The sequence below is a fragment of the Sorex araneus genome, chromosome 9, assembly GCF_027595985.1.
Source record: "Sorex araneus isolate mSorAra2 chromosome 9, mSorAra2.pri, whole genome shotgun sequence".
NCBI classification, from domain to species: domain Eukaryota; kingdom Metazoa; phylum Chordata; class Mammalia; order Eulipotyphla; family Soricidae; genus Sorex; species Sorex araneus.
The window spans coordinates 17,150,958-17,160,185 of record NC_073310.1 but is presented as its reverse complement, the minus strand read 5'-3'; positions in this window follow the sequence as shown (position 1 = coordinate 17,160,185).

Sequence of the window (9,228 nt, the reverse complement as noted above, 5' to 3'; positions counted from 1 at the left end):
CAGGTTTGTCCATATTTTACACTTATGAACCTGTCTGCTCCTCTCCTCCCAGCTCTGCCCATCTGTCATTGTCCCTGGCTATTCTCATTTTATTTCACAGGTTGGGCAGCAGGCCTTGGCATAGAGTTATGAAGCTGAATTCTATGAGGGTAGAGGATGGGTCAGCTGCCTGCAGAGTGGTGAGGTTGGGGGGTGCACACAAGAGGATATTAGGAACAATGGTGGGCAGAAGAGAGCTTGGCGAGGAAGGGAAGGGAGAGACCCTCTTTACAGACAGCTTAATCCTCATCATTAAGTTGGACCTAATGCGCCCAATTAATCAGGGGACCACGCAGGAGGCCTGGGTTTGAATCCAGTCCCTGCATGGTCCCTGGAGCACTGTCTGGAGCAACCCTCAGCAATGAATTGTGAGTAGCACTATAGCATTGTCGTCCTGTTGTTCATTGATTTGCTTGAGTGGGCACCAGTAACGTCTCCATTGTGAGACTCGTTACTGTTTTTGGCATATCAAATATGCCATGGGTAGTTTGCCAGGCTCTGCTGTGCAAGTGGGATACTCTCGATAGCTTGCCAGGCTCTCCAAGAGGGACTGAAGAATGGAACCCGGGTCGGCCGTGTGCAAGGCAAACGCTCTACCCACTGTGCTATCGATCCTGTCCAAATGGAGCAACAGCACAGTGGGTAAGGTGTTTGCCTTGCACGCGGCCGACCCAGGTTTGATCCCCAACATCCCATATGGTCCTCCGAGCACCGCCAGGAGTAATTCCTGAGTGCAGAGCCAGGAGTAACCTCTGTGCATCACCAGGTGTGACCCCAAAAGCAAAAAAAAAAAGAGAGAATTGAGAGTTGTTCCGGAGAACCACTGGGTAGGGTGCAAAGACCTCCACCCCCGCATGAAAGCCAACCCCCCCAAACTTCTGATCCTGGTTGATAAGTTTGGGGAGATAACTCAGGGCTGGAGGGCATGCTCGTGAGTGTCCAACCACAGACTCCCCGTAGCGTTATGCTAGGAATCATACCGGGGCGGCCCCAATAGCAAACAAACATCCATAGTACATTTTTATTTTATTTTTATTTTTCACCATATATAGCTGTGCTCAGGGGCTATTTCTGACTCTGTGATGAAGCAGTGTCAACACGATGCAAGAAAAGCACCTTAGGGGCCGGAGTGATAGTACAGCGGGTAGAGTGTTTGCCTTGCATGCGGCTGACCTGGGTTCTATCCCCAGCATCCCATATGGTCCCCCAACCACTGCCAGGAGTAATTCCTGAGTGCAGAGCCAGGAGTAACCCCTGAGCATTGCTGGGTGTGACCCAAAAAGCGGGGGAAAAAAAAGCACCTTAACCTCTGTACTATCTCTGCAGCCCCAAGACTCTATATTTTGAAAGGTCCAGCTTCATCACTTTTCAAAATATATGTTTTTGTTTTGTTTTGTTATTTGAGCCACACACAGCAGTGCTCAGGAGTTACTCCTGGCTCTGTACTCAGGAATCATTCCTGGCAGTGCTGGGGGAGACCGTGTAGAATGCTGTAGATTGAATCCAGATTGGCTGCATGTAAGGCAAACGCCCTTACCGCTGTAGTATTTCTCGGTCCCCCTCAAAAATGGATTTTATCTCCCTACAACCACCACCCAAGTACCGATCAATATCCCTTCACTATAGTCCACTAAGCCCCTTTCCCTTCCCTCCTCCTCTAATAACCTCGATTCTGCAGCCAGAGTCCAAGAGTTTGTCTCCTTTCAGTCAAGCTGAACATAATGGCCACTCCTGTCAGGGCTGACACTCAGTGGTGCTCAGGTCCAGAGCAGACTGGCAATGCCTGGGCATTGCTAGGGCTTCATCTAGGAGTGGTGGGGATCCAGAGGTGGGGATCGAACTCAGGGCCTCAAACAAGCCATCACTTGAGTGATCTCTCCAGCCCTCAGAAAACATCATGGAGGGGCTGGAGCGATAGCAGAGCGGGTAGGGCATTTGCCTTGCATGCGGCAGACCCGGGTTCAATTCCCAGCATCCCATATGGTCCCCTGAGCACCACCAGGAGTAATTCCTGAGCACAGAGCCAGGAGCAAGCCCTGAGCATCGCTGGGTATGACCCAAAAAGCCAAAAAAAAAAAAAAACCCAAAAAAACCATCATGGAGACCCTGAGCCAGCCCCAGCCCAGCTAACTACTCACTTCTCCGTTCCTAACCCACTGGGAACAGTGGGAGATAATAAATGTTTAGTGTTTCAAGCTGCTAAATTTTGGAGTAATTTATTCCCCAGTAATTGGAAACGATCTAATTCCTTCTTTGTGGAATTGTTGTCCAACAACTCTCTGGTTTGCTGCCCAGAATGCACGGTCCATGGGACGGGGGCCCAGTCATAGTCAGGACTCATGTGTCCAGCTTCACTGGCCGCTGAGCTCCCCGGAGAGAGCCCTCTTGCACTCCTTCAAACAAGACAAATGGATGGGGCTGGAGCGATAGCACAACAGGAAGGGCGTTTGCCTTGCACTCGGCAGACCTGAGTTTGATTCCCAGCATCCCATATGGTCCCCTGAGCACAGCCAGGAATAATTCCTGAGTGCAGAATCAGGAGTAACCCCTGTGCATCGCCGGGTGTGACCCCAAAAAGAAAAAAAAAAGACAAATGGAGTGAGTCAGATAAGAAGGTTCTGGAAAGGCATAGACAGGTGTCCTGGGAGAGGAAAAGCACCACAATGAGGATTTCCCCAGGTGTCCTCGGATAGGGGCTTTCAAGGCTAAAACTGGGAGAGCTTGGAGGGGGAGGAATGAGGGTGGGGAGGAAGTACTGGAGAGAAGGCGCTTGCTTTGCATATTGCTGACCCTGGTTGGTCCACCAGAGGTCAGTCCTGAGCACTGAACGGATCCAGAGAGATCCTCTAAGCTCTGCCAAGGACGCACCACCACCAAATTAAAAAAATAAGAAGAAGAAGAAGAAAGAAAAAAGGCTGAAGAGGTAGTGTGGCGGGTGGGATGCTTGCCCTGTATGTGGCCCATCAGGTTTCAGTCTCGGGCTCTGAATAAGGTTCCCAGTGCCTCTTCGGAGGTGATTCCTGAGCTCAGAGCCTGGAGCAAGTCCTAAGCACCACTGGCTGTGGTTCCCAAACAAAGTAAAATCGGGAAGCTCAGGAGTAGACTGGAAAGAGCTGATCACCTTCAGTGACCTCAGGCTGGTCTGGCAAGGCTCAGAGCTGCACAACCTGTGGCGTGAGAGGGATTTCTAACACCTCTCTCGGGTTTCCTGGAGACACCATGTTAGGCCCTCATCCCCCATTAGAGTCAGCGGAAATGGAAAAGTGCCCTTTGGAAACATCTCAACGTCTAAAGAGGTGGCAATAAAATAAACAGTAATGGCTGGAGAGATCATACAGCAGGTAGGGCACTTGCCTTTCATGTGGTCAACTGGGGGGTTCCATCCCCGCACAGCATATGGTCCTCCAGGCCTTTCAAGAGTGACGCCTGAGTGCATAGCCAGGAGTAAACCTTGAGTACAACTGGTAAACCCCCAAGCCAAAAATAAATAAATACGTTATTTAACTTAATTTTTATTTTAATTGATATATACATACCCCTTGGAGAGCCCAGCAAGCTACCGAGAGTATACCGCCCACATGGCAGAGCCTGGCTATCTACTTGTGTCGTATTCGATATGCCAAAAACAGTAACAATAGGTCTCATTCCCCTGACCCTGAAAGAGCCTCCAATCCTTGGGAAAGATGAGTAAGGAGAGTCTGCTAAAATCTCAGGGCTGAGTGTAATAGAGATGTTACTGGTGCCTGCTCGAGTAAATCAACGAACAACGGATGACAGTGATACAATGACAGCGATTTAATTTAATTAGCACTGTACCACTGTAGCACTGTCGTCTCATTCATTGATTTGCTTGAGTGGGCACCAATAACATCTCCATTATGAGACTTGTTGTTACTGTTTTTGTCATATCGAATACACCACGGGTAGCTTGCCAGGCTCTGTCATGCGAGCGGGATGCTCTCGGTAGCTTGCCAGACTCTCCAAGAGGGACGGAGGAATGGAACCCAGTTCGGCCACGTGCAAGGCAAACGCCCTACCTGCTGTGCTATTGCTCCAGTCCAGTTAATTTAATTAAACAAGAAAATTACGTTGAGGCTGGAATATGGCATAAAGAAATGGGGCTTGTGGTTTTATTAATTTTTGGGGGGGCATGTCTGGTGGTGCTCAAACATTAATCTTGACTCTGTATTCAGAAATTACTCCTGGCGGTACTCTGGAGGATCATAGGGATGCCAGAAATTGAACCTGTGTCAGCTGCATGCATGGCGAACATGTCAAGAGGCATTCAGAGTGGTCCAGCATTTGGGATAACCATCACAGGATCTTCTATAATAGAGCTGTTCACCTTTGAAAAATTTGTATACCAAAATCTGCGTATGGTAGACATATGCCTAAGCTGATTTCAAGAAGTTCCGTGCCATGAGACTTAATGTTCTTTTTTGTTTTGTTTTGGGGTCATACCCAGTGGTGCTCAGCACTTACTTCTGGCTCTGTGTTCAGGGGTCACTCCTGGTGGACTCAGGGTGATGTAGGCAGACAGGTGAACTGGAAAGCCCCCTTCCCTCACTCCCATGGTAATGAAATTCCTAGGGAGTTGTAAAACCACCTAACCTTAAGACTGTCCAGACCCACCTTGCAGAGACAGGAAGCAAGACCCGATAAGACCTTTACCAGGAGCTAGCCCAGACCAGAGAAGGCTGGACCCACCCTCTGAGAGAAGATCCAGCAGGAACAATGGTCAAGAAAAGGAGTTTCAGAGAAGAGCATTCCAAGCCTACCCTCCTTGGCAACTGCCCTAATAATGAACTCTTTTCTTAGCTAGAAGCCCCACATGGGACATCTTGGGGAAAACCCTATAAAAGACAACTTGAGAAAAGGAAGGGGGGGCTGGAGCAATAGCACATCGGGTAGGGCGTTTGCTTTGCATCCGGGTTTGAATCAAATTGAATCCCGGGTTCGATTCCCAGCATCCCATATGGTCCCCAGCACCATCAGGAGTAATTCCTGAGTGCATGAGTCAGGAGTAACCCCTGTGCATCACCAGGTGTGACCCAAAAAGCAAAAAAAAGAAAAAAAAGGAAGGGCCCCCGCATATGCTGGCTGAGCCCATGTGCTGCTTGTGCCCATGTGGCTGAGTACATGTGGTGCCGAGCTCATGTGGCGCCCACATCTCCTCTCTTGAGATGCGTACTTTCATGCTTTCATATCTAATGCTGGGGTGTGTGAGGGGCTCTCCCCGCCCTTGGAGAAGCCCCGGTTCCCTCTTGAATGCATTACTCTCTCACTGTCTCTCTCTCCTTTCCCTTCCTAAAAGTGTCCAAATAAAATCTGTTTTTATTTCACTGCTCATCTACTCCTGAAATTCTTTTCTGCAGGACCAAGACTTGGGAACTCTGGGTAATGCTAGGACTGACTTTCCTTCCCTGCAAAGAGCAGTTCCTCACTCCAGCCTGAGTCCGTGGCTCCCCAAGAAATCAGGTGGCAGGGATCAACTCCAGTGCTGAGAAGACCAAGCTGGTCACCTGGTGGGTGGGGCTCTGGCCCGTGCTACGTAGGGCCTCATGGCAGACTTTATCAGTCCTAGACTTTCCAGCTGGTCCCAGGGTGGCAGAAGCAGATTGGGAAAAAGTGAATGTTTTTCTCCTCTCCACTTCACATACGCCACTTGTGGAGGCCCACCGATTTCAAGGGGACTATAAGGGGTGCTGGGGATTGAACTAGCGTCGGCATCTTATAAGGCAAATGCCTTACCCACTGTACTATCTCTCTGGCCAGAAACCTAAAGTTTTTTTTTTTGGTTTTTTTTTTTTGCTTTTTGGGTCTCACACCCAGCGATGCTCAGGAGGTTACTCCTGGCTTTGCACTCAGGAATTGCTCCTGGCAGTGCTTGGGGGTCCATATGGGATGCCAGGGATCGAACCCGGGTCGGCCGCGTGCAAGGCAAATGCCCTATCCGCTGTGCTATTGCTCTGACCCCAAGAAACCTAAAGTTCTTAAGAGGAGGTTCAAAGAAAAAAAAATAGTGTCATGGGAAGTGCTGGAACCATAGTCAAGCAAGTAGAGCACTTGCTTTGCATGTGGCTGACTTCAGTTTGATCCCCAGCACCCCATATGGTTTTGCAAGTCCCACTAGGAATAATCCCTGACTGCAGAGCCAGGAGTAAGCCCTGAGTACCACTGGGTGTGGCCCAAAAGAGACAAAATGTTTTCCTTACTAAGAAATAAATCTTTTTTGGGGGTCACACTGGCAATGCACAGGGGTTACCTCCTGGCGATGCTCAGAGGACCATATGAGATGCTGGGCATCGAATCCAGGTCGGCAGCATGCAAACGCTCTACCTGCTGTGCTATTGCTCCAGCCCCAGAGAAGTAAATCTTTGTGAAAGTGTTTAAGGCTTAAGCACAGAAAGCAAAATTTTTTAAATGAGGCTTTTATAAATAATAAAATATTTAAAAATTTTAATTAATTTTCGGTCAAAGAAATACTGCAGGGGTTAAGGTGGCTGATCCTGGTTTGATCACCAGTACTTATGGTCCCCTGAGCACTTCCAGGAGCATTACTGAGCACTACTGGATGTGACCCTAAAGCAAGAAGGAAAAAAATCCCTCAACAAATTTCTCAGAACACACCCCCATGGTTAAATGGTAAATAACTCTTCCCTCTACCCTTTTGTTTCTATTTGTTTTTGGTTTTATTTGTGGTGCTGGGGATAGAACTCAGGACTTCACACAGGCAAGTGCCCTGCCATTGAACTATAGCCCTGAGCTCACATTTGATCATCTGAACAACTCATAACCTGTTTTGTCCTTTGGATCCTTTTATGCCCCTGCTCACATTTCTTCCTTTGCCTAAAGAGCCCCTGGCCCCATCCTTCTCTCCATAAACTCAAGCTACCTAGCCTTTAAAGCTTGAGGCCAGGGCCCTAGGAAATAGTTTGTGGGGTACAGTGCATGCTTTGCATGTTGAAGACCCAGGTTTGATCCCTAGCACTGCACAGTCCTCTGAGCACCAAACCATGAGTAGCCTCTGTGCACTGCTTGGTGTAACTTCTAAATCTAGAACCTCTCTAACAACAACAAAACGTCCAGAGTCAGGCCTTCTGAGAGGCTATACAGAAGTTGTTCCTTCGTGTGTGTGTGTGTGTGTGTGTGTGTGTGTGTGTGTGAGTTACCTCGCAACCATTGTTTAGGGTCTTGGAGCCACTTTTGCAGCATGTGAGGGATCATGTGGTTTCAGATATTGACCCTGGGGCCTCTGCATGCCAGGCACGTGCTCCACTGTTTTCAGCCATCTCCCCGGCTAGTGACATCTTAAGGACTGGGCTTCCATCTACCAAACTGGACTTTACCTGAGTGACTGGGACAGGGATGCACTCTATGCATCCTCATCTACGAGCTTTGGGAATGATGTGTTCACTCTCTTTGGCCCTTGCTAACCCCCAGAAGCCACTGGGTCCAGCTGTGCCTCATCTGTCTCAGGGTTAGGTACTTCTTCATTAACAGGCAGAGAAAGATTCAGGTGCACAGTCACAAAGAAATAGCCACACGGTGGTTTTCTTGGCATTTATTTTAATGGTCTGCCTGTTTATGATGCTTAGTTCAGGTTTCTCATTTATTATGATTATATGCAATTTCCTTTAGAAATAAATCATACAGGGGTTGGAGTGATTATACATGGGGTAGGGCTCTTGCCTTGCATGCAGCTGACCTGGGTTTGATACTCAGCATTCTGTATGGTCGCCCAACCTCCACCAGGAGTGATTCCTGAGCACAGAGCCAGGAGTAACTCCTGGGCTTTGCTGGGTGTGGCCCTAAAAAATGAAAAAACAAAAACAACAAAAGAAATATATGGTACCATGCTCAACAATGTGGTTCAGTGGCAGAGCACCTGCCTGCCTGCATGAGCTTGAGTTTTTGCTTTTTTTTGGGTCACACCCAGCGATGCTCAGGGGTTACACCTGGCTCTGCACTCAGTAGTTACTCCTGGTGGTGCTTGGGGGACCATATGGGATGCCGGGAATTGAACCCAGGTCGGCCGCTTGCAAGGCAAATGCCCTACCTGCTGTATTATCACTTTGGCCCCATAAGCTTGAGATTTTGATCCCCAGCACTATTCCACAAAGCTGGGGAAGATCATTGGCAGTGCCTTTGCCACACCTGATACACCAAGTGTGACCTTCAGTGCCCTGCAACCAAGAGAGATAGAACAGAGGTTAAGGCACTTGCCTTGGATACTTGCAACCCCCTATTCCATTACCAGCACTGAATGATCCCTTGAGTACCCCCCCACCAACAACCTCCAAATACAAAGCTGAGATAAGCCCCTAAGCACAGAGAGAAGCCGCCCCCATGTGTCTCCCCCAGGTATGAAATGGAGAGACAGCTCAGTGGGCTGAACACATGCTTTGCATGTTGGAGACCCAGGTTTGAACCCCAATAATCTGAGTTCCACTTGGAATGACCCTGGAACCCAGAGCCAGGAGTAGCCCCTGAGTACTGCTGAGTACTGCTAGGTGTGGCCCAAGTGCTCCCCCCAACAAAAAATGTGTGCCACTCAGGAAAGCACCAGAATCAGGAGTGAGATCCTAATATTGAGATAGCAGGGGGTGAAAAAAGGGAAGATCATGAGGAGAAAGCATCTCCGCTGCAGCAGTCTTGTCCTCCATTCCAAATTATTAAGCCATTGGTCCTTTGATAAGAATATTAAACGCACAGGTTTATTGACTCTCACATATGGAACATCATTGAATGCCCAGTTAAGAAATCTTGGGGTTGGAGGGGCTGGAGCAATAGCACAGCGGGTAGGGCGTTTGCCTTGCATGCGGCCGACCCGGGGTTTGATTTCCAGCATCCCATATGGTCCTCTGAGCACTGCCAGGAGTAATTCCTGAGTGCAAAGCCAGGAGTAGCCCCTGTGCATCGCCAGATGTGCCCCAAAAAGAAAAAAAAAAAGAAATCTTGGGGTTGGAGAGAGCGTATAGGGGGTAGGGTGCTTGCTTGATCCCAGTCAACCCGTATCTATCCCAGGTACTATATATGATCTCCGGAGCACTGCCAGGAGTCATCCCTGAGCTCAGAGCCAGGAGTAAACCCTAAGGCACAGGAGTTGTATGCTCCAAATCCAAAAAAGAAGAAAGAAAAGAAATCTTGGTATCTGGTGGAGAGAAAACTCAAAGGGCTGAGGGAGTG